This window comes from Coregonus lavaretus (assembly GCF_964263955.1).
Source record: "Coregonus lavaretus genome assembly, chromosome: 28".
Lineage (NCBI taxonomy): Eukaryota > Metazoa > Chordata > Actinopteri > Salmoniformes > Salmonidae > Coregonus > Coregonus lavaretus.
The window spans coordinates 3,534,342-3,560,131 of NC_140015.1; positions in this window are offsets into that span (position 1 = coordinate 3,534,342).

The window sequence follows — 25,790 nt, forward strand, 5'->3', positions numbered from 1 at the left end:
AACTCTGTCAACAGGGAGGGATCTAGGATGTCCCTCCTAGGGACCCAGCACCGTTCCTCCGGACCATACCCCTCCCACTCCACGAGATACTGCAGACCCCCATCCGACGCCTCGAATCCACGATGGAACGGACTGAGTACGCCGGAGCCCCTTCGATGTCTAGTGGGGGCGGAGGGGCCTCTCGTACCTCATTCTCCTGGAGTGGACCAGCTACCACCGGCCTGAGGAGAGACACATGGAACGAGGGGTTAATGCGATAATTAACAGGCAGCTGTAACCTATAACATACCTCGTTCAATCTCCTCAGGACTTTAAATGGCCCCACAAACCGCCGGCCCAGCTTCCGGCAGGGCAGGTGAAGGGGCAGGTTTCTGGTCGAGAGCCAGACCCGATCTCCCGGTGCATAAACCGGACCCTCACTGCGGTGGCGATCGGCGCTCGCCTTTTGCCGTCTGATGGCCCGCTGCAGATGGATGTGCGCCGAAACCATTCATCCACCGCAGGAGCCTCGATCTGGCTCTGATGCCAGGGTGCCAGAACCGGCTGATAGCCCAACACACACTGGAAAGGAGTGAGATTAGTGGAGGAGTGGCGGAGTGAGTTTTGGGCTATCTCTGCCCAGGGAATATACCCCGACCACTCCTCCTGCCGGTCCTGGCAGTAGGACCTCAGAAACCTACCCACATCTTGGTTTACTCTCTCCACCTGCCCATTACTCTCAGGGTGAAAACCAGAGGTAAGGCTGATCGAGACCCCCAAACGTTCCATAAACGCCCTCCACACTCTAGAGGTGAACTGGGGACCCCGAGCAGACACTATATCCTCAGGCACCCCGTAGTGCCGGAAAACGTGAGTAAACAGGGCTTCGGCCGTTTGTAGGGCTGTAGGAAGACCTGGCATAGGGATGAGACGGCAGGCCTTAGAAAACCGATCCACAACGACCAAGATCGTGGTATTCCCCTGGGAGGGGGGAAGGTCCGTGACAAAATCCACCGACAGGTGAGACCACGGCCGTTGTGGAACGGGGAGAGGTTGTAACTTCCCCCTGGGCAGGTGTCTAGGCGCCTTACACTGGGCGCACACCGAGCAGGAAGAAACGTAAACTCTCACGTCCTTAGCTAAGGTGGGCCACCAGTACTACCGTCCGACCAATACCAGGATGACCAGAGGAGGGTGACGTGTGAGCCCAATAAATCAGTCGGTCACAGACCTCGAGCGGCACGTACCTCCGTCCCTCTGGACACTCTGGGGGAGAAGGGTCGGTACGTAACGCCCGCTCGATTTCCGTGTCGACCTCCCACACCACCGGTGCCACGAGACAAGACTCCGGTAGTATGGGAGTGGGCTCAATGGACCTCTCCTCTGTGTCATATCGTCGTGACAGGGCGTCTGCCTTAACGTTCTGTGACCCGGGGATATACGTGATCTTAAAGACAAACCGGGCCAGAAACATGGCCCACCTAGCCTGACGAGGGTTCAGTCTCTTCGCTGCCCGGATGTACTCCAGGTTACGATGGTCAGTCAGAATGAGAAAAGGGTGGTTAGCCCCCTCAAGCCAATGTCTCCACACCTTCAGGGCCTGGACCACAGCTAGCAGCTCCCTGTCCCCCACGTCATAATTGCGCTCCGCCGGACTGAGCTTCTTGGAATAGAAAGCACAGGTGAGAAGTTTTGGAGGCATGCCCGAGCGCTGAGACAGTATAGCACCGATCCCCACCTCGGACGCATCCACCTCGACTTGGAACGCCAAAGAGGGATCCGGATGTGCCAGCACCGGAGCTGAGGTGAACAGGTCCTTCAAATGACTAAACGCCCTGTCCGCCTCAGCCGACCACTGCAAACGCACCGGGCCCTCCTTTAGCAGGGAGGTAATGGGAGCCGCTACCTGTCCAAAACCCCGGATAAACCTCCGGTAGTAATTGGCAAAACCCAAAAACCGCTAAACCTCCTTTACTGTAGTTGGAGTCTGCCAATTACGCACGGCTGAAACGCGGTCAATCTCCATCTCCACCCCTGACGCAGACAACCGGTGTCCCAGGAAGGAGATGGACTCCTGGAAAAACAGACATTTCTCTGCCTTCACATACAGATCATGCTCCAACAGTCTACCCAGCACCCGACGTACCAGGGACACATGCTCGGTACGGGTAGCGGAGTATATCAGAATGTCATCAATATACACCACTACCCCCTGTCCATGCAAATCCCGGAAAATCTTGTCTACAAATGATTGGAAGACTGAAGGAGCATTCATTAGACTGTATGGCATGACGAGGTACTCATAGTGAACCGAGGTGGTACTGAAGGCTGTTTTCCACTCATCTCCCTCCCGGATGCGCACCAGGTTGTAAGCGCTCCTGAGATCCAATTTTGTGAAGAAGCGCGCCCCGTGTAATGACTCCGTCATACTAGCAATCAGAGGGAGAGGATAGCTGTATTTAATAGTGATCTGATTGAGACCACGGTAATCAATACACCCCCATCCTTCTTCACAAAAAAGAAACTTAGTGGAAGGCCGTATGTATCCCTGTCTCAAGGATTTGGCGACGTATGTCTCCATAGCAGCCATCTCCTCCTGAGACAGAGGATACACATGGCTGCGAGGGAGCGCCGCGCCAACCTGGAGGTCTATCGCACAATCCCCCTGTCGATGAGGTGGTAATTGAGTCGCCTTCTTCTTACAGAAGGCGCTTGCCAAATCGGCATACTCAGGAGGAATGTGCATTGTGGGCATTTGGTTCGGACTCTCCACCATCGTTGCCCCTACGGAAACACCTACACACCGCCCCACACACTGATCAGACCATCCCTTGAGAGCCCTCTGTTGCCATGAAATGTTGGGGTCATGAGATATTAACCAGGGAAGTCCCAACACCACTGGAAACCCAGGAGAGTCAATTAAATACAACTGTATAGTCTCCTCATGACCCTTCTGCGTTTTCATCTTCAGTGGTGCTGTGACCTCCCTAATCAATCCCGACCCCAAAGGCCGGCTATCTAGGGCATGGATAGGGAAGGGCATATCGACTGGTAATATAGGGATCCCTAACTTATATGAGAAATGGCGATCGATAAAATTCCCAGCTGTGCCTGAATCGACTAGCGCCTTATGCTGGGAGTAAGAAGAAACTTCTGGAAACATCACTTGGATACACATATGAACAGCAGAGAGCTCTGGGTGAGTTGGGACCTTACTCACCGGGAATGACTCATCAGTGCGCTGCCTGCTGCCTCGAATCCGAGGAGACCCTCCCCAGCACCGAACCGCCGTGTGTCCTCGGCGGCCACAGTTGGTGCAGGGGACAGCCTCCTTCCTGGCCTCCCTACTACCAGCACCCCCGAGCTCCATAGGGCTCGGCTCGGAGGTGCTGGGGGATGGAATGGACGGCCCCAGCGCTGGACGTCCGCGGGTAGCCAACAGGGTATCCAAGCGAATCGACATGTCCACCAGCTGATCGAAGCTTAGGTTGGTGTCCCTGCAGGCCAGCTCTCGACGAACGTCCTCCCTCAGGCTGCATCTGTAGTGGTCGATGAGGGCCCTCTCATTCCATCCCGAATTGGCAGCCAGAGTCCGGAAGTCCAGTGCGAATTCCTGTGCGCTCCTCCTCCCCTGTCTGAGGTGGAATAGACGCTCACCTGCCGCCTTCCCCTCCGGGGGATGATCGAACACTGCCCTGAAGCGGCGGGTGAACTCTGCATAGTTCACAGTAGCGGCGTCTATCCCTCCCCACTCGGCGTTGGCCCACTCCAGTGCCTTGCCAGACAGACAGGAGATGAGGGCGGACACGCTCTCGTATCCCGAGGGTGCCGGGTGAATGGTTGCCAGGTAAAGTTCCACCTGGAGTAGGAAACCCTGACACCCGGCTGTGGTGCCATCATAAGCCCTCGGGAGCGAGAGCCGAATCCCACTGGACTCCGGATGTGAGACGATAGGAGTAGCCGATGGTGGTGGTATCGTTGGAGGAGGTGTGGGCAAACCTCCTCTCTCCCATTGTCCCAAAGTGTTCATAACGTTATCCATAGCGGCACCAAGATTTTGGAGCATCGCTGCCTGTTGTAGGACGCGCTCCTCGAGTGATCCAGTCGGTGCCGTCGCTCCTGCTGACTCCATGGACTTGGTGTGTGATTCTGTCACGACTGTCTGTGAGATGCGGTAAACGAAGTCAGGCGCAGGACACAGAACTCTCGGATACGTACTTTAAATACGAAAAGGATCCAAAAGGACACAGAAAATAACTCCACGCAGGGAGGAAATAACCCGCTCACAAAATAGACAACCGTGAAGGGGAAAACAATCACACACAAAGTACAGATGAGAGACAGGGGTAATTATAAGGGAAACAATTAACATAATGACGAACAGGTGTAAACAATAAAGACAAAACTAAACAAACACCGATAACATCGAACGGCAGTAGCTAGTACTCCGGGGACGACGAACGCCGAAGCCTGCCCGAGCAAGGAGGAGGAGCAGCCTCGGCAGAATCCGTGACAGTTCCAATGTTCTCTATGGAGATTGCATGGCTGTGCGTTATGTGTCCACATACATCTGTATATATACAGGGGGGAGAACAAGTATTTGATACACTGCCGATTTTGCAGGTTTTCCTACTTACATAGCATGTAGAGGTCTGTAATTTTTATCATATGTACACTTCAACTGTGAGAGACGGAATCTAAAACAAAAATCCAGAAAATCACATTGTAAGATTTTTAAGTAATTAATTTGCATTTGATTGCATGACATAAGTATTTGATACATCAGAAAAGCAGAACTTTATATTTGGTACAGAAACCTTTGTTTGCAATTACAGAGATCATACGTTTCCTGTAGGTCTTGACCAGGTTTGCACACACTGCAGCAGGGATTTTGGCCCACTCCTCCATACAGACCTTCTCCAGATCCTTCATGTTTCGGGGCTGTCACTGGGCAATACGGACTTTCAGCTCCCTCCAAAGATTTCTATTGGGTTCAGGTCTGGAGACTGGCTAGGCCACTCCAGGACCTTGAGATGCTTCTTACGGAGCCACTCCTTAGTTGCCCTGGCTGTGTGTTTCGGGTTGTTGTCATGCTGGAAGACCCAGCCACGACCCATCTTCAATGCTCTTACTGAGGGAAGGAGGTTGTTGGCCAAGATCTCGCGATACATGGCCCCATCCATCCTCCCCTCAACACGGTGCAGTCGTCCTGTCCCCTTTGCAGAAAAGCATCCCCAAAGAATGATGTTTCCACCTCCATGCTTCCCGGTTGGGATGGTGTTCTTGGGGTTGTACTCATCCTTCTTCTTCCTCCAAACACGGCAAGTGGAGTTTAGACCAAAAAGCTCTATTTTTGTCTCATCAGACCACATGACCTTCTCCCATTCCTCCTCTGGATCATCCAGATGGTCATTGGCAAACTTCAGACGGGCCTGGACATGCGCTGGCTTGAGCAGGGGGACCTTGTGTGCGCTGCAGGATTTTAATCCATGACGGCGTAGTGTGTTACTAATGGTTTTCTTTGAGACTGTGGTCCCAGCTCTCGTCAGGTCATTGACCAGGTCCTGCCGTGTAGTTCTGGGCTGATCCCTCACCTTCCTCATGATCATTGATGCCCCACGAGGTGAGATCTTGCATGGAGCACCAGACCGAGGGTGATTGACCGTCATCTTGGAACTTCTTCCATTTTCTAATAAGTGCACCAACAGTTGTTGCCTTCTCACCAAGCTGCTTGCCTATTGTCCTGTAGCCCATCCCAGCCTTGTGCAGGTCTACAATTTTATCCCTGTCCTTACACAGCTCTCTGGTCTTGGCCATTGTGGAGAGGTTGGAGTCTGTTTGATTGAGTGTGTGGACAGGTGTCTTTTATACAGGTAACGAGTTCAAACAGGTGCAGTTAATACAGGTAATGAGTGGAGAACAGGAGGGCTTCTTAAAGAAAAACTAACAGGTCTGTGAGAGCCGGAATTCTTACTGGTTGGTAGGTGATCAAATACTTATGTCATGCAATAAAATGCAAATTAATTACTTAAAAATCATACAATGTGATTTTCTGGATTTTTGTTTTAGATTATGTCTCTCACTGTTGAAGTGTACCTATGATAAAAATTACAGACCTCTACATGCTTTGTAAGTAGGAAAACCTGCAAAATCGGCAGTGTATCAAATACTTGTTCTCCCCACTGTATATTGTACCAGTCAAAAGTTTGGACACACCTACTCATTCAAGGATTTTTCTTTATTTTTAACTATTTTCTACATTGTAGAATAATTGTGAAGACATCAAAACAATCAAATAACACATATAGAATCATGTACTAACCCAAAAAGTGTTAAACAAATCAAAATATATTTTATATTTGAGATTCTTCAAAGTAGCCACCCTTTGCCTTGATGACAGCTTTGCACACTCTTGGCATTCTCTCAACAAGCTTTATGAGGTAGTCACCTGAAATGCATTTCAATTAACAGGTGTGCCTTGTTAAAAGTTAATTTGTGGAATATCTTTCCTTCTTAATGTGTTTGAGCCAATCAGTTGTGTTGTGACAAGGTAGGGGGTGGTATACAGAAGATAGCCCTATTTGGTAAAAGACCAAGTCCATATTATGGCAAGAACAGCTCAAATAAGCAAAGAGAAACGACAGTCCATCATTATTTTAAGACAAGAAGGTCAATCAATCCGGAAAATTTCAAGAACTTAGAACATTTCTTCAAGTGCAGTCGCAAAAACCCTCAAGCGCTATGATGAAACTGGCTCTCATGAGGACCGCCACAGGAAAAGAAGACCCAGAGTTACCTCTGCTGCAGAGGATAAGTTCAATAGACCCCTTGACTTTTTCCACATTTTGTTACGTTACAGCCTTAATCTAAAATTGATTAAATAAATAAACATTCGCAGCAATCTACACACAATACCCCATAATGACAAAGCGAAAACAGGTTTTTAGATTTTCTTTCAAATTTATTAAAAATTAAAAACAGAAATACCTTATTTACATAAGTATTCAGACCCTTTGCTATGAGACTAGAAATTGAGCTCAGGTGCATCCTGTTTCCATTGATCATCCTTGAGATGTTTCTACAACTTGATTGGAGTCCACCTGTGCTAAATTCAATTGATTGGACATGATTTGGAAAGGCACACACCTGTCTATATAAGGTCCCTTAGTTGACAGTGCATGTCAGAGCAAAAACCAAGCCATGAGGTCGAAGAAATTGTCCGTAGAGCTCCGAGACAGGATTGTGTCGAGGCACAGATCTGGGGAAGGGTACCAAAAGATGTCTGCGACATTGCAGGTCCCCAAGAACACAGTGGCCTCCATCATTCTTAAATGGAAGAAGTTTGGAACGTCACATCTGGAGGAAACCTGGCACCATCCCTACGGGGAAGCATGATGGTGGCAGCATCATGCTGTCGGGATGTTTTTCAGTGGCAGGGACTGGGAGACTAGTCTGGATCAAGGCAAAGATGAACAGAGCAAAGTACAGAGAGATCCTTGATGAAAACCTGCTCCAGAGCTCTCAGGACCTCAGACTGGGGCGAATGTTCACCTTCCAACAGGACAATGCCCCTAAGCACACAGCCAAGACAATGCAGGAGTAGCTTCGGGACAAGTCCTTGAGTGGCCCAGCCAGAGCCCGGACTTGAACCCGATCGAACATCTCTGGAGAGACCTGAAAATAGCAATACAGCAACGCTCCCAATCCAACCTGACAGAGTTTGAGAGGATCTGCAGAGAGGAATGGGAGAAACTCCCCAAGCTTCCATTTTCATACCCAAGAAGACTCGAGGCTGTAAACGCTGCCAAACGTGCTTCAACAAAGTACTGAGTAAAGGGTCTGAACACTTATGTAAATGTGATATTTCAGGGTTGTTGGTTTTTAATTAGCAAAAATGTCTAAAAACCTGTCTTTGCTTTGTCATTATGGGCTATTGTGTGCAGATTGATGAGGGAAAAAAACTAATTATTCAATTTTAAAATAAGGATGTAACCTAACAAAATGTGGAAAAAGTCAAGGGGTCTGAATACTTTCCAAAGGCACTGTAGCAAGCCACGGCCACGTGACTCACTGTCTGTAGGAGTGATCCATTTTTGTGAACGGGGTGGTTTACCTAATGAACTGTCCGGTGAGTGTAGATATACAGTAGGTACAGTATATATATATATATATATATATAAAGATATACAGTATATACAGTATATATATATATAGGTCTGGTTATGACTAGCTATGACATACAGAGTGGCCATTCCATTCATGTCTGCTGATGATCCCTATCTTTTCAGATATTTCCTGTGTAGCTCAGTTGGTAGAGCATGGCGCTTGCAACGCCAGGGTTGTGGGTTCGATTCCCACGGGGGGCCAGTATGAAAAAATAAATACAATAAATAATGTATGCACTCACTAACTGTAAGTCGCTCTGGATAAGAGCGTCAGCTAAATGTCTAAAATATTAATCTCCCTATAATGCTCTCTTTCTCGTCCTTTTCTTTAATCTATCCTCCTCTACTAGAAATCACTCTCTCTCCCACACTTTCTCTGTTTCTTTATTTTCCTGTTCAACCTATTGCCCTCCACTGACCCCACAAGGCCACAAGGCCCGACCTTTCACCTCAGACTGACACACACACACACACACACACACAAACACACACACACACTATCCTCTCTCCTCCCTCCCTGACTCCCTGGGATAAGAATAGGTTCCATCAAGTTCATATGTGATTTGCCTTAAAACAATTATATCCCTCCTTCTCTCCCATCACTCCTTCTCTCTCTCTCCCTCTATTCCCAGAGTGCTTTACGTGGGCCTATAAAGAGGAGGTAATTAACCGCGAAGGGCAGTTTTATTAATTAGCTTTTAACGAGAGATGAGTGAAGAGAGGAGATAAGGGGGGAGGAGGAGAGGGGTTAAAGCTATCTTAAGGATATTGTTAGCTCTAGATATGGGAATAGACGGGATGGAGTCGTTTCTGTCAGGAATCGCTTCCCTCTCCCTCTCTCTCGTTCTTTCCATCTCTCTCTTTTTCTTCTCCTAGGGTGTGTTCATTTGATTCTCTCACCTTTGTTCTCTTTGTTCTTGGTTTGAGACAGTTCTATATTCTCTTTCTCTGTTCTTCGTTCATTCTCTATCTCTCGCTTTCTCTGTGTCTCTGCCTCTCTCTCTCTCTCTCTAGCCTCGTATATACCTGGTGCTAACCTGGTGCCTGATCCTGTGTCCAGATCTTGTCCACATTCAGATTGTGCACACATTTTCAGACGTGTGTTTACACATGGTATTAAAATGTGTCTCTTATCCGTCCACGTTGTCCACGTTTTGTGACCAAATTTCCTGGTCACTCCCTGTATGCAAATTATTTCACAGATATTCTTTGAAAATAATATTTATTTATGTATTTAAATTCTTGATGCCATAAGTCAAGGGTGCCACCTGTCAATTATTTTAAATGGGTTCACTGTCCAGATCTGTCTACACTTGTAAGGGCATGTCTACACTTGACACTTACATGTGACTTCTGCTATCAGAATACGATGATCGCATTGAAAAGATAGGTCTAGATGCACAAAAGTCGCATTGTGGTCTGATTGTGTTCAGATCTGGCTGACCACTTCAGGAGGTGGTTATGGACGCATTGTGTGCGGACTTCTCCTCAGTCTGGACACAATCACACTACAAAAAGTGCATACAGTGAGCGGCGTCATCAGCACTCCGCCCACAAGTCGAGAGGCACCTTTTCATTATAACGTTGGAGGAAATACGTTCCTAGCGTGTGAAGAAAGTATTTGCTGGTCTCATAAATACTAGCCAGCTAGCTAACATTTAGAAAAACAAATGTTTGTTTGGCTAGAGTTATGCTAACCGTTTGCAATCCCTTTAGCTTTGCTAGCTAGCTTGCTAGTTAGCTACAAGCTAGCTACAATCATCAAGTTGTTGTTGTGTTATTATCATATTTTGCCAGAATGCATATTGGCATTTGAATATAGCGTGGGAAAAAGGTATCCTGACACAATGTGGACAGGATGGACACATTTAATCGGAATTCCATGATCAGAACTCCATGATCAGAATACAAAAACTGCATTAACTGTCAAGTCTAACACGACTTGAGATATCCGGACACAATGCATTCCTGACTGATCACCATCAGATCACAATACGTCTTTTAATCGTCTACATCTGTCTAAAAATGTGGGTGAAATCAGAATGTGGACAAGATCAGGACAAAATACGCATGTTAGCACCAGATATAATATATCTTTCTGTACCTAAGGGTCACTGAGGAGGACAGGTCATTGGTGATTGGCTCAAAGACAGAGGTCAAACCACTAACCTTCAGGGTCTACTGTACTCCCTGTGTGTCTACTGTGTGTGTGTGTTTGTGCGTGTGTGTGTGCGTGCGTGCGCGCAAGCCCTGTGTGTCTGCACAGCAAAATCAATGGTGTACTTTTAACTCGGAAAGTATAAAATGTACAATATTTTCAGTGAACATATGAGTCCCACTGTACTGGTTTTAAAATACAATAACATGTGTTTAAAATTGAACTCTGTTGTAGTGTTCCCCATTCAACTCTTAAAGTGTTCAAATAAACTTGATTGTGGTGTTTGTATAGCTCTACTGTACAGTAATACACAACACCTTCTGTGAAAAGCATAACACTTGATTTAGAGTAAACTGGACTCACTTTTCGTAGTGCTGACGCTGTTACACTTTCTCAGTGTAAGAAATGAACAGCTGTAGTGTTACAGTAAATCATTTTGGGGAGTTGTTTTAACACTGTATGGTCTAAAGGCTAATTTGTATTTTCTTTTCGAGTGAATTGTAGAGTTACCACCCATGACTATTTGTTAGTGACAGAGACATGGTTATTGAATTCTTTCCTTTTAAAGGCCTGTGGCTTTTACCAAGTGAGTACCTAGGCGAATGCTATCATTAAAATTGAACTCTATGACAATACAATACAGTGGGGAAAAAAAGTATTTAGTCAGCCACCAATTGTGCAAGTTCTCCCACTTAAAAAGATGAGAGAGGCCTGTAATTTTCTTGTAGGATTTGTAATGAATTTATTTGCAAATTATGGTGGAAAATAAGTATTTGGTCAATAACAACAATTTCTCAATACTTTGTTATATACCCTTTGTTGGCAATGACACAGGTCAAACATTTTCTGTAAATCTTCACATGGTTTTCACACACTGTTGCTGGTATTTTGGCCCATTCCTCCATGCAGATCTCCTCTAGAGCAGTGATGTTTTGGGGCTGTCGCTGGGCAACACAGACTTTCAACTCCCTCCAAAGATTTTCTATGGGGTTGAGATCTGGAGACTGGCTAGGCCACTCCAGGACCTTGAAATGCTTCTTACGAAGCCACTCCTTTGTTGCCCGGGCGGTGTGTTTGGGATCATTGTCATGCTGAAAGACCCAGCCACGTTTCATCTTCAATGCCCTTGCTGATGGAAGGAGGTTTTCACTCAAAATCTCACGATACATGGCCCCATTCATTCTTTCCTTTACACGGATCAGTCGTCCTGGTCCCTTTGCAGAAAAACAGCCCCAAAGCATGATGTTTCCACCCCCATGCTTCACAGTAGGTATGGTGTTCTTTGGATGCAACTCAGCATTCTTTGTCCTCCAAACACGACGAGTTGAGTTTTTACCAAAAAGTTATATTTTGGTTTCATCTGACCATATGACATTCTCCCAATCCTCTTCTGGATCATCCAAATGCACTCTAGCAAACTTCAGACGGGCCTGGACATGTACTGGCTTAAGCAGGGGGACACGTCTGGCACTGCAGGATTTGAGTCCCTGGCGGCGTAGTGTGTTACTGATGGTAGGCTTTGTTACTTTGGTCCCAGCTCTCTGCAGGTCATTCACTAGGTCCCCCCGTGTGGTTCTGGGATTTTTGCTCACCGTTCTTGTGATCATTTTGACCCCACGGGGTGAGATCTTGCGTAGAGCCCCAGATCGAGGGAGATTATCAGTGGTCTTGTATGTCTTCCATTTCCTAATAATTGCTCCCACAGTTGATTTCTTCAAACCAAGCTGCTTACCTATTGCAGATTCAGTCTTCCCAGCCTGGTGCAGGTCTACAATTTTGTTTCTGGTGTCCTTTGACAGCTCTTTGGTCTTGGCCATAGTGGAGTTTGGAGTGTGACTGTTTGAGGTTGTGGACAGGTGTCTTTTATACTGATAACAAGTTCAAACAGGTGCCATTAATACAGGTAATGAGTGGAGGACAGAGGAGCCTCTTAAAGAAGAAGTTACAGGTCTGTGAGAGCCAGAAATCTTGCTTGTTTGTAGGTGACCAAATACTTATTTTCCACCATAATTTGCAAATAAATTCATAAAAAATCCTACAATGTGATTTTCTGGAAAAAAAAATCTCAATTTGTCTGTCATAGTTGACGTGTACCTATGATGAAAATTACAGGCCTCTCTCATCTTTTTAAGTGGGAGAACTTGCACAATTGGTGGCTGACTAAATACTTTTTTCCCCCACTGTACATACACTGAGTATACCAAACATTAGGAACACCTTCCTAATATTGAGTTGCATCCCCCATTTTGCCCTCAGAACAGCCTCAATTCGTCGGGGCATGGACTCTACAAAGTGTCGAAAGCGTTCCACAGAGATACTGGCCCATGTTGACTCCAATGCTTCCCACAGTTGTGTCAAGTTGGCTGGATGTCCTTTGGGTGGTGGACCATTCATGATACACACGGGAAACTGTTGAGGGTGAAAACCTCAGCAGCGTTGCAGTTCTTGACCCCGTTCAAAGGCACTTCAATATTTTGTCTTGCCCATTCACTCTCTGAATGGCACACATACACAATCCACGTCTCAATTGTCTCAAGTCTTAACCTGTCTCCTCCCCTTCATCTACACTGATTGAAGTGGATTTAACAAGTGACATCAATAAGGGATCATAGCTTTCACCTGGATTCACCTGGTCAGTCCACAGTTGAAGTCGGAAGTTTACATACACCTTAGCCAAATACATTTAAACTCTGTTTTTCACAATTCCCGACATTTAATCCTAGTAGAAATTCACTGTCTTAGGTCAGTTAGGATCACCACTTTATTTTAAGAAAGTGAAATGTCAGAATAATAGTAGAGAGAATGATTTATTTCAGCTTTTATTTCTTTCATCACATTCCTAGTGGGTCAGAAGTTTACATACACTCAATTAGTATTTGGTAGCATTGCCTTTAAATTGTTTAACTTGGGTCAAACCTTTCGGGTAGCCTTCCACAAGCTTCCCACAATAAGTTGGATGAATTTTGGCCCATTCCTCCTGACAGAGCTGGTGTAACTGAATCAGGTTTGTAGGCCTCCTTGCTCGCACATGCTTTTTCAGTTCTGCCCACAAATTTTCTATAGGATTGAGATCAGGGCTTTGTGATGACCACTCCAATACCTTGACTTTGTTTTCCTTAAGCCATCTTGCCACAACTTTGGAAGTATGCTTGGGGTCATTGTCCATTTGGAAGACCCATTTGTGACCAAGCTTTAACTTCCTGACTGATGTCTTGAGATGTTGCTTCAGTATATCCACATCATTTTCCTTCCTCATGATGCCATCTATTTTCTGAAGTGCACCAGTCCCTCCTGCAGCAAAGCACCCCCACAGGATGATGCTGCCACCCCCGTGCTTCACAGTTGGGATGGTGTTCTTCGGCTTGCAAGCAGCCCCCTTTTTCCTCCAAACATAATAATGGTCATTATGGCCAAACAGTTATATTTTGTTTCATCAGACCAGAGGACATTTTTCCAAAAAGTACGATCTTTGTCCCCATGTGCAGTTGCAAACCGTAGTCTGGCTTTTTTATGGCAGTTTTGGAGCAGTGGCTTCTTCCTTGCTGAGCGGCCTTTCAGGTTATGTCAATATAGGACTCGTTTTACTGTGGATATAGATACTTTTGTACATGTTTCCTCCAGCATCTCCACAAGGTTCTTTGCTGTTGTTCTGGGATTGATTTGAACTTTTCGCACCAAAGTACGTTCATCTCTAGGAGAAAGAAGGCGTCTCCTTCCTGAGCGGTATGACGGCTGCGGGGTCCCATGGTGTTTATACTTGCGTACTATTGTTTGTACAGATGAACGTGGTACCTTCAGGCATTTGGAAATTTCTCCCAAGGATGAACCAGACTTGTGGAGGTCTACTATTTTTTTTCTGAGGTCTTGACTTATTTCTTTTGATTTTCCCATGATGTCAAGCAAAGAGGCACTGACTTTGAAGGTAGGCCTTGAAGTACACCTCCAATTGACTCAAATGATGTAAATTAGCCTATCAGAAGCTTCTAAAGCCATGACATCATTTTCTGGAATTTTCCAAGCTGTTTAAAGGCACAGTCAACTTAGTGTATGTAAACTTCTGACCCACTGGAATTGTGATACAGTGAATTATAAGTGAAATAATCTGTCTGTAAACAATTGTTGGAAACATTACTTGTGTCATGAACAAAGTAGATGTCCTAACCGACTTGCCAAAACTATAGTTTGTTAACAAGACATTTGTGGAGTGGTTGAAAAACGAGTTTTAATGACTCCAACCTAAGTGTATGTAAACTTCCGACTTCAACTGTATGTCATGAAAAGAACATACTCAGTGTATATCATGTTATCCATAGTCAATGTATATCATAAGGCTTTACTTTGATGGCCTAGTTTTACCCTAACACAGTGGTGTTTAGAAATTCCTGGTTTACAGGCCACATCAGGCCTGCTGGCTTACAAAGTAATGTGTAATTCCTATTGGAATCCAGCATGAGTTAGGATATTCAACAGTTGGCATTTTTATTCACCCGCAACCTGCATTCAGAATGACTGTCAGGGTTAGAAAAGTTGATAAGAAGAATACCTAACTAATAAATTGTATCTATCTTTGTGTGGCATAAGATCAATGTATCAATCAATCACTCAAAGTACATGCAAAAACACAGATATTAAAAACAATCCTAGAAAATAAGCTTCCAGTAGAGCATGCTGGAAAATATGATAATGATGGGTGTGGTTTTGATGGGACTGTTTTACTCTTCAAAGTGTAAAACAAGAATGATGGTTATTAACACCAACACTGGGGGTTCTTTTCAAATAAAATAAAATCAAATTTTATTGGCCACATGCGCCGAATACAACAGGTGCAGACATTACAGTGAAATGCTTACTTACAGCCCTTAACCAACAGTGCATTTATTTTTAATAAAAAAAGTAAAATAAAACAACAACAAAAAAAGTGTTGAGAAAAAAAGAGCAGAAGTAAAATAAAATAACAGTAGGGAGGCCGGTGCAGAGTCAATGTGCGGGGGCACCGGCTAGTTGAGGTAGTTGAAGTAATATGTACATGTGGGTAGATTTAAAGTGACTATGCATAAATAATTAACGGAGTAGCAGCAGCGTAAAAAGATGGGGTGGGGGGTGGGGGTGCAAATAGTCCGGGTAGCCATGACTAGCTGTTCAGGAGTCTTATGGCTTGGGGGTAGAAGCTGTTGAGAAGTCTTTTGGACCTAGACTTGGCACTCCGGCAGAGAGAACAGTCTATGACTAGAGTGGCTGGAGTCTTTGACAATTTTGAGGGCCTTCCTCTGACACCGCCTGGTATAGAGGTCCTGGATGGCAGGAAGCTTGGCCCCAGTGATGTACTGGGCCGTACGCACTACCCTCTGTAATGCCTTGCGGTCGGAGGCCAAGCAGTTGCCATACCAGGCGGTGATGCAACCAGTCAGGATGCTCTTGATGGTGCAGCTGTATAATTTTTTTGAGGATCTGAGGACCCATGCCAAATCTTTTCAGTCTCCTGAGGGGGAATAGGCTTTGTCGTGCCCTCTTCACGACTGTCTTGGTGTGTTTGGACCATGATAGTTCGTTGGTGATGTGGACACCAAGGAACTTGAAGCTCTGAACCTGTTCCACTACAGCCCCGTCGATGAGAATGGGGGCGTGCTCAGTCCTCTTTTTTTTCCTGTAGTCCACAATCATCTCCTTTGTCTTGGTCACGTTGAGGGAGAGGTTGTTATCCTGGCACCACATGGCCAGGTCTCTGACCTCCTCCCTATAGGCTGTCTCATCGTTGTCGGTGATCAGGCCTACCACTGTTGTGTTGTCGGCAAACTTAATGATGGTGTTGGAGTCGTGCCTGGCCATGCAGTCATGGGTGAACAGAGAGTACAGGAGGGGAATGAGCACGCACCCCTGAGGGGCCCCTGTGTTGAGGATCAGTGTGGCAGATGTGTTGTTACCTACCCTTACCACCTGGGGGCGGCCCGTCAGGAAGTCCAGGATCCAGTTGCAGAGGGAGGTCTTTAGTCCCAGGATCCTTAGCTTAGTGATGAGCTTTGAGGGCACTATGGTGTTGAATGCTGAGCTGTAGTCAATGAATAGCATTCTCACGTAGGTGTTCCTCTTGTCCAGGTGGGAAAGGGCAGTGTGGAGTGCAATAGCGATTGCATCATCTGTGGATCTGTTGGGGCGGTATGCAAATTGGAGTGGGTCTAGGGTTTCTGGGATAATGGTGTTGATGTGAGCCATGACCAGCCTTTCGAAGCACTTCATGGCTACAGACGTCAGTGCTACGGGTCGGTAGTCATTTAGGCAGGTTATCTTAGTGTCCTTGGGCACGGGGACTATGGTGGTCTGCTTGAAACATGTTGGTATTACAGACTCAGTCAGGGACATGTTGAAAATGTCAGTGAAGACACTTGCCAGTTGGTCAGCACATGCTCGGAGTACACGTCCTGGTAATCCGTCTGACCCTGCGGCCTTGTGAATGTAGACCTGCTTAAAAGTCTTACTCACATCGGCTACGGAGAGCGTGATCACATAGTCATCCGGAACAGCTGGTGCTCTCATGCATGCTTCAGTGTTGCTCGCCTCGAAGCGAGCATAGAAGTGGTTTAGCTCGTCTGGAAGTCTTGTGTCACTGGGCAGCGTTACACCACTGAGTGTTAATTTCACTCTTAAAGAGTGAATTTAACTCCTGCATCAACACTAGAAATGTCACACTGAAAAATCAACACTGGCCAATTTGCTGTGTGAAGGAGTGTGTGTGCTGTGTGTGCTGTGTGTGCTGTGTGAGTCTTTTCTCTCCACCACAGCAGTACCCCTAGTCTTAAGGTGATTCATGCCTACTGTTGAGGAGCCGGTGTGAGCGCCTGCGGTGCTGGTCTGTATGTGCGTTATTATTCGTCTCCCTCTGTTTATTATTCATCCCTACCTGTCTCCCTCCACCACTCCTTCTTTCACCACACCCCTCCCTCTCCACCTCCACCACTCCTTCTTTCCCCACACCCCTTCCTCTCTCCCTCCACCCCTCCTTCTTTCCCCACACCCCTCCCTCTCTCCCCACATCCCTACCTCTCACCCACTGGTCTCGGCTGTTCATTCATTATAACTGGGCCTGCTGACACAGACACACACACACACACACACACACACACACACACACACACACACACACACACACGAGGTAGGGTGCAGAGTAGAATTCTTTATGCAGTACCGGTTAACAGGTCATCAAAGAACAATGACATCCCTATATTTTTTAAGGAGACAGACAGACAGAGAGAGAGAGAGAGAGAGAGAGAGAGAGAGAGAGGTAGATTTAAAAGCTTACCAACATGGCAGCTAAAAAGCAAGGGAATACAATAGAGTGAAAGCCAGAGACAGATGGATATCGTAAACCAGCAGTACACTGCACCGAGAAAGAGGGGAGAGAAAGGGGGGGACTGCAGCATTTTGTCAGCCCGCAGTACCCCAGTATGTCCTCTAGATGTCTCCTGTACACCACAGTGAGGGAGATGCAGGCAGAGATATGGAGAGAGGCACTGCACTGTAGAGAGAGAGATGCAGATACACTACAGTGCATAAAAGCCAGGCACATACTGAGACGGTTGGGTAGATCTCTCTCCCTCCAGCTCTCGCTCTCTCTCTCTCTCTCTCTCTCTCTCTCTCTCTCTCTCTCTCTCTCTCTCTCTCTCTCTCTCTCTCTCTCTCTCTCTCTCTCTCTCTCTCTCTCTCTCTCTCTCTCTCTCTCTCTCTCTCTCTCTCTCTCTCTCTCTCTCTCTCTCTCTCTCTCTCTCTCTCTCTTTCTCTCTCTCTCTTTCTCTCTCTCTCTCTGTCAGCACTGTGTCTCCCCAGAGGTACTCATATTTATATGTGGTATTCCATATCTGCATACTTCCCCTTTGAATCCTCCTCCTCCTCTCCTCTCTTTTGCTGTATTCCACCTCTTATTTTGCTGTCTCACACACATTCTCTCTCTTCCCTTCCCTCTCTCTCACTTCCTCTCTGGTAATCCCCCCCTCTCAGAACCAGTGCACTTTTCTCTCTCTCCTCCCTCTACTATAATCACACCATCCAGCCCCTCTCTTTCTGTCTCATCTCCCTTTTTTTTGTTCTCCCTCTCCATCTTTTTCGCTTGCTTCTTATACTCTCATTCTTCTCGGCTTGCTTCTCTCTCTGGGTCTATTCTGATGTTGTCGCATCCCACCATCTCTCTCTCTCTCACACACACACACACAGCAAGGATTTTCCTGTTTTCCAGTAGAAGCCTTGTTTTGCTCAGTCAGCACGCCTCCCTCCCTCCCTCCCTTTCTCTCTCTCTCTCTCTCTTCCTCTTTCTGCTTCCCCTGTCTCGCTCCGTCTCTCTCCATCCCTCCCTTTCACCCTCCTCTCTCCCTCTAAGCCATTTGTGTTTCTTGCTTTTTACTTCACAATCATGTATTCCTCTACTAATCTCTCTCTTCCTGCTCACACTCCCTCTCCCTTCCTCCCTCCGCCTCCTCCCTCCTTCCACCACCCCTCTCTCCCGGTGCAGTGTCAGTACTGATCCTAGTCTCTGGGTTGTTAGTTCAGTCATTGTATTAACCTCTCCCGACTGTGGGCTATTGTGTGTGTGATCCCTGCCCGCTCCCCTCTATCACTCTCATACAGTGCAGGCCTATGCACCTCCTTACTCAGCATGTTAACTTAATTAATATTGTGTGTGTGTGTGTGAATGAGTGTACTACCATAGCTGTATCTGAATGGTTGTGACGTAGCCCTGTTACCTATTCGTCATTTTGTATGGTGGGTGCTGTCCGTGGTGCTGAAATGACCTCCCACGTCTTGATGTGATCATAATCTCTATATTCACGTAGATATGAAAATGTTATGATTTAAGTTATTATGGGGACATGTTTGTAGGCTGTAACATGGTACGCTCTGAGAAGGGTCTATTGACCGCAACATTGTTTTGTAAAATCTATTTAAAGGAGCAATCTGCAGTTGCTACATACATATTTTGACTTATAAATTAACGATATACCCATTGATTCTTGAAAAATATAACTTATAAATGCCTCATGAGCTTAGTTCAACTGTCGTACCCCATCAGAACCCAAAGTATTAGCTTATTTTACTCCTTTGTTTGTGAACAATGTAATTGTAAACAAACACTCTATAGCCTCAACACATGGTTAAAACTATCATTTTGATATCATGGATGGTTAGTCCATTGCATCCATAGCTTTCTCTTTGACTTTGAGAGTGGTTAAATTTCTCCTGCCCCATCCCCCGGCTGTTTACCGAAAAAGTGGCGGGGTATCGAACTGAAGATCGCACCTTTACTATTAACATGTTATGTTATGATAATTTAAGTAATTATGGCAACATGATGAGGGTACATAGATTATGGATTTGTTTCAAGAGAGAAAATGATATATATGTTGGTAACATAGTTGGTAATATGGTAAACTGCACGACAGCATTGGTTTTTATGATCTATTAGAATGTGGAACATAGAAGAATCCCAGTATACTGGAATTTCCTTTTCAAACACAATGGTGACGAGACTATGAGGAAGTATTTGGTCAAGCTTATTTGTTCAGTTTATTCATTTGTTGATAACATCAATAACAGGGGTCTCCAACCTTTCCTATCACGAGAGATACTTTTAAAAAATGAAACATGTTGCGAGCAACCATTTTATTTCTAGCTTTCAAATAGGCACATTCTTCTCTTCTCCTCTCCCCTTGCAACTCTTCCCCGGGTCCTTAGTGTACAAGAGAAAGTAGTGCACTGTTTTCTGTCACTATACCTGGTAAAATAATGGTTAATAAACAACTCTAAGGGGGTTTAATTTTCAGCCAAATTATGTTTTACATTTTTCAAAATTATGTTTTCTCAGTTGTATTTTTACTGGTTTTAGATTTGTTTTTCACTCTCAAAATTACAATTGTTCATAGAGAAACAACGAAATGTGATGTTCTGAGTCGATGTCAATGCTTAAATCACATCACAAGACCTTTTTGGGAGGGTCTGGAAGAATTTTGTGTGTAATTCCCATTAATTGCGCATTTGGCCCTTTAATTGCACATCTATCGAGTGAGGAATGTGTTGTCTAATGTGCCAGTCTAGTGATGGTTCTGTAATGCTGCTGCTCATTTCATTGCAAAGTTTGCAAATAACAATAGATACAAATGGTATACTTACCCATTATATACTTCTGCCAGGTAAGCATACTTTGGAGTTAACATTTAATTGAGAAGGTTTAGGGGAAAGTATTTCTGTCAACCCACAAACAAGATGGTTACCACATCCACTGTCTACACACGGAGTGATAGACAAACGCGCACACCACACAGACAGACGGGCAATATTGCTGGAAATTAATTGGCAGATATTGTGTTAGGTTTGGCTTTTTATGCCAATGGTAGTTAACCAGAGGTCGGATAATGTCAATGTTGTGTTGATTAAATAGTAGCTGGGCGCTTGCCGTGGCTGATACTTGTGAGATTTGTTTGACAGTTTGCGGTGTAACAGGTGAAAATTGCATGTACTTTCAGAATTGTTTGGTGAGCTACTCACAGGTGGGCTGCAAGCTACTGGTAGCTCGCGATCCACCTGTTGGAGACCCCTCATCTGTAACATTGGTGTTTACATTGATACACGCTTTCTGGTGTAGTAATTAGCTATCACATTAGACCTTTTTCGTATTTAAATGTGTTTGTATTAATAGTCTAATGGTTTTGGAGACATTGCAACAACAGACACATTAAGGGCATGGTATATTATCTGGAATGTACTCCGTCATTACAGTAACGTTCCAGCAGAAACAGAAATCACTGCAAATCTCGCGCTCAGGCTTCCTCCCTTTACTAGCTCTACTTTTCTTCTTCTAAATTTCCGGCCGCGTCCGGAAATAGCCGAAGGTGTCACGTGTTTTCACTGACGAACGGTATGCACGCTGTCCATGGTGGTGAAACCGACAACCGCGGCAGCTATAGCATTCCCGTGCAGCGCTATAGGACAATTCAGCTCACATTTCAATCCCCTTCTCCCACTCCAATAATCTACTATGCAGTTATTTATTCAGAGATTATGTGTTCTGACCATTGGTGACGTGTTTGTATACAACAAATTAAATGTAATCGTTGTAGAATAGTTTTCAAAAATAAAATAAAAAATCTCTCCGTTTCCTTCACATTCCTCAGTTTTCATATATTTTATTATGAAAGATATGAAAACCCCTTCCCCAATACAAAACATGACCATCCCATTCTTCAACAGAATTGTAATCTACTAATTTTACTTGGAGGTTTGTAGCCCCCCCCACCCTTCTCCCTCTCTCTCTCTCTCTCTCTCCCACCCTCTCTCTCTCTGACTGTGGTTCCCTCCTTCCTCTCAGGGGGACTGTGGTCCGGTCCGTGGCAGTTTGCCTGGACTTAATGAAGCGATAGCATGAGGTAGCAGCACAGAGGACATCTGGAGAGGAGGGGAGTGTGGAGGCGGGGGGGGGCTTTCAACTCAGAGATGGAAAGAGGGAGAGAGGAGAGGAGGGGGATTTCAAACAGCACCGCCAGCAAAGTAATGGTCCTGCGGAAGTGAATAGCCAAAAGACAAAAGAACAGAAAGAGAGAGAGAGAGAGAGGGGAGGGCAGGGCAGGGGTGGAGGGAGAAGGACATACAGAGGGGAGAGGAGGAAAGGAGAGATAGGGGTGTGTGAAAGAGAGAGAGATGGAGAGAGGGATGGAGGGGAGGTAGTAAATGTGATGAGTGCAGTACCTTTACTGAGATGGCGGAAACAGAGATGGAACGATAGAGAGAGAGCCTCATTCTTGTTTTCACTGCAGCAAAAGATCATTCACTTTTCCAGCATGGACCTGTTCCCCGCTCGCAGTGCAGCTCTACCAGTGTGTGTGTGGATACAGATCCATGTAGCTATGTGTTAACCCTCCATTTGTGTTATTACCTCCCTCCTCTGAATCTCCCTCTCCATCCAGACTAATATCACTCCATAGTATATCACCGTTCAATAAAGGACACATTGTCATGAATGTCTGTGGAATGCGGTAGGCCAGAGTCAAGCGCAGGACACAGAATGAAATGAAAATCTACTTTACTGAATAGTAAAGAAACAAGCAAAACCTCCAAACACAGGGAGGAGCAAACCCACTGACGAACGACACTCGTAACAAGAACAAACACGCACAACACACAGTGGGGGCGAACAGGTTAAATAGGGAAGGACATAATACCATAATGGGAAACAGGTGCGCAACACTAGACAACAACCAGGTGAACATAGAAACATAAAACATAGATCGGCAGCAGTTAGAATTCCGGTGAGGACGAACGCCGTAGCCTGCCTCAACCAGAAGATAGGGCAGTCTCCACAGAATCCGTGACAGTACACCCCCCCTGACGCGCGGCTCCAGCCGTGCGTCGACACCGGCCTCGGGGACGGCCAGGAGGACGCGGGGCGAGTCGGATGATCTCGATGAAACTCTCTCAACAAGGAGGGATCGAGGATATCCCTCCTAGGAACCCAGCATCGCACCTCCGGACCGTACCCCTCCCACTCCACGAGATACTGCAGGCCCCCCATCCGACGTCTCGAATCCAGGATGGAACGGACCGAGTATGCCGGTGCCCCCTCGATGTCTAGTGGGGGCGGAGGAACCTCCCGTATCTCAGATTCCTGGAGTGGGCCAGCTACCGCTGGCCTGAGGAGAGACACATGGAACAAGGGGTTAATGCGATAATTAATAGGAAGCTGTAACCTATAACATACCTCGTTCAATCTCCTCAGGACTTTAAATGGGCCCACAAACCGCCTACCCAACTTCCGGCAGGGCAGATGAAGGGGCAGGTTTCGGGTCGAGAGCCAGACCTGGTCCCCCGGTGCATACACCGGGGCTTCACTGCGGTAGCGGTCGGCGCTCGCCTTCTGCCGCCTGATGGCCCGCTGCAGGCATTCATGGGCAGCGTCCCAGGTCTCCTGCGAGCGCCGAACCCACTCGTCCACCGCAGGTACCTCGATCTGGCTCTGATGCCAAAGTGCCAGGGCGGGCTGATAGCCTAACACACACTGGAAAGAAGTGAGGTCAGTTGAGGAGTGGCGGTTGGAGTTTATTGCCATCTCTGCCCAGGTTAGGAAAACCGACCACTCCCCTCGCCGGTCCTGGCAATATGACCTCAGAAACCTACCCACCTCCTGGTTGATTCTCTCCACCTGCCCGTTACTCTCGGGGTGAAAACCTGAGGTAAGGCTAACCGAGATCCCCAACCGTTCCATGAACGCCCTCCAAACCCTTGAGGTGAATTGGGGACCCCGATCAGACACTATATCCTCAGGCACCCCGTAGTGCTGGAAGACGTGTGTAAATAGGGCCTCGGCAGTTTGTAGGGCCGTAGGGAGTCCGGGCAGAGGAAGGAGGCGAAAGGACTTAGAAAACCGATCCACAACGACCAGGATGGTTGTGTTCCCTCTGGAGGGAGGAAGATCAGTCATAAAATCCACCGATAGGTGGAACCACGTCGTTGTGGAACGGGTAGGGGTTGTAATTTCCCTCTGGGCAGGTGTCTAGGAGCCTTACACTGGGCGCACACCGAGCAGGAGGAAACATAAACCCTCACGTCCTTAGCTAAGGTGGGCCACCAGTACTTCCCACTAAGACAGTTCACTGTCCGACCGATGCCAGGATGACCAGAGGAGGGTGACGTGTGAGCCCAATAGATCAAACGATCTCGGACCTCCAGCGGTACGCACACACGACCCTCTGGACACTGGGGAGGAGTGGGGTCGTTATGCAACGCCCGCTCGATGTCCACGTCAACCTCCCATACCACCAGACATGACGCCGGGAGTATGGGAGTGGGCTCCACGGAACTCTCCTCCGTGTCATACAGTCGGGAAAGAGCATCTACCTTAGTATTCTGGGAGCCTGGCCTGTAAGAAAGGGTGAAAACAAAACGGGTTAGAAACATAGACCACCTTGCCTGGCGAGGGTTTAACCTTGTCGGCTCTCGGATGTACTCCAGATTGCGGTGGTCAGTCAAAATGAGAAAAGGGTGTTCAGCCCCCTCAAGCCAATGTCTCCATGCTTTCAGGGCTTTGACCACAGCCAACAGCTCCCGGTCCCCCACATCATAGTTGCGCTCCGCCGGGCTGAGCTTCTTCGAAAAGAAAGCACAGGGGCGGTGCTTGGGTGGCGTGCCCGAGCGCTGAGAAAGTACAGCGCCTATCCCAGCCTTGGATGCGTCCACCTCAACCGTGAAGGCCAAGGAGGGATCCGGATGAGCCAGCACTGGAGCCGAGGTAAACAGGTCCTTCAGGCGACTAAAAGCCCTGTCCGCCTCAGCTGACCACCGCAGACGCACCGGTCCCCCCTTCAGTAACGAGGTAATGGGAGCCGCTACCTGACCAAAGCCCCGGATAAACCTCTGGTAGTAGTTGGCAAACCACAAGAATCGCTGCACCTCCCTCACCATGGTTGGAGTCGACCAATTACGCATGGTCGAAATGCGGTCACTCTCCATCCTCACCCCAGACGCGGACATGTGGTACCCTAGGAAGGAGATGGACTCCTGAAAGAACAGGCATTTCTCTGCCTTAGCATACAGGTCATGCTCCAACAGTCTTCTAAGCACTTTACGCACCAGGGACACATGCTCTGCCCTTGTAGTGGAGTATATAAGGATGTCATCAATATACACCACTACCCCTTGTCCGTGCAGGTCCCTGAAAATCTCATCCACAAATGATTGGAAGACTGATGGAGCATTCATTAACTCGTATGGCATGACAAGATACTCATAATGTCCAGAGGTGGTACTAAATGCCGTCTTCCACTCATCTCCCTCCCGGATACGCACTAGGTTGTATGCGCTCCTGAGATCCAATTTTGTGAAGAAGCGTGCCCCGTGCAATAATTCCGTCATACTAGCTATCAGGGGTAATGGATAGCTGTACTTGATGGTAATCTGATTTAAGGCACAGTAACCAATGCACGGGCGTAAACCACCATCCTCTTCTTCACAAAAAAGAAACTTGAGGAGACAGGTGAAGTGGATGGCCGAATGTATCCCTGTCTCAGAGATTCGGTGACATATGTCTCCATAGCCGCCCTCTCCTCCTGAGACAAAGGATACACGTGACTCCGGGGAAGTGCAGCTCCTACCTGGAGATTTATCGCGCAATCCTCCGGACGATGGGGTGGTAATTTAGTCGCCCTCTTTTTACTGAAGGCGATAGCCAAATCGGCATACTCGGCAGGAATATGCATAGTGGAAACCTGGTTTGGACTTTCCACCGTAGTTGCCCCCAAGGAAACTCCTACACACCTCCCTGAACACTGACCGGACCATCCCTTGAGAGCCCTCTGTTGCCATGAAATCGTGGGGTCATGAATGGTTAACCAGGGAATTCCCAACACCACAGGATACGCAGGAGAATCAATCAGATAGAGGCTAATCCTCTCCTCATGACCCCCCTGCGTTCTCATCAGAAGTGGAATGGTGACCTCCCTGATTATACCTGACCCTAA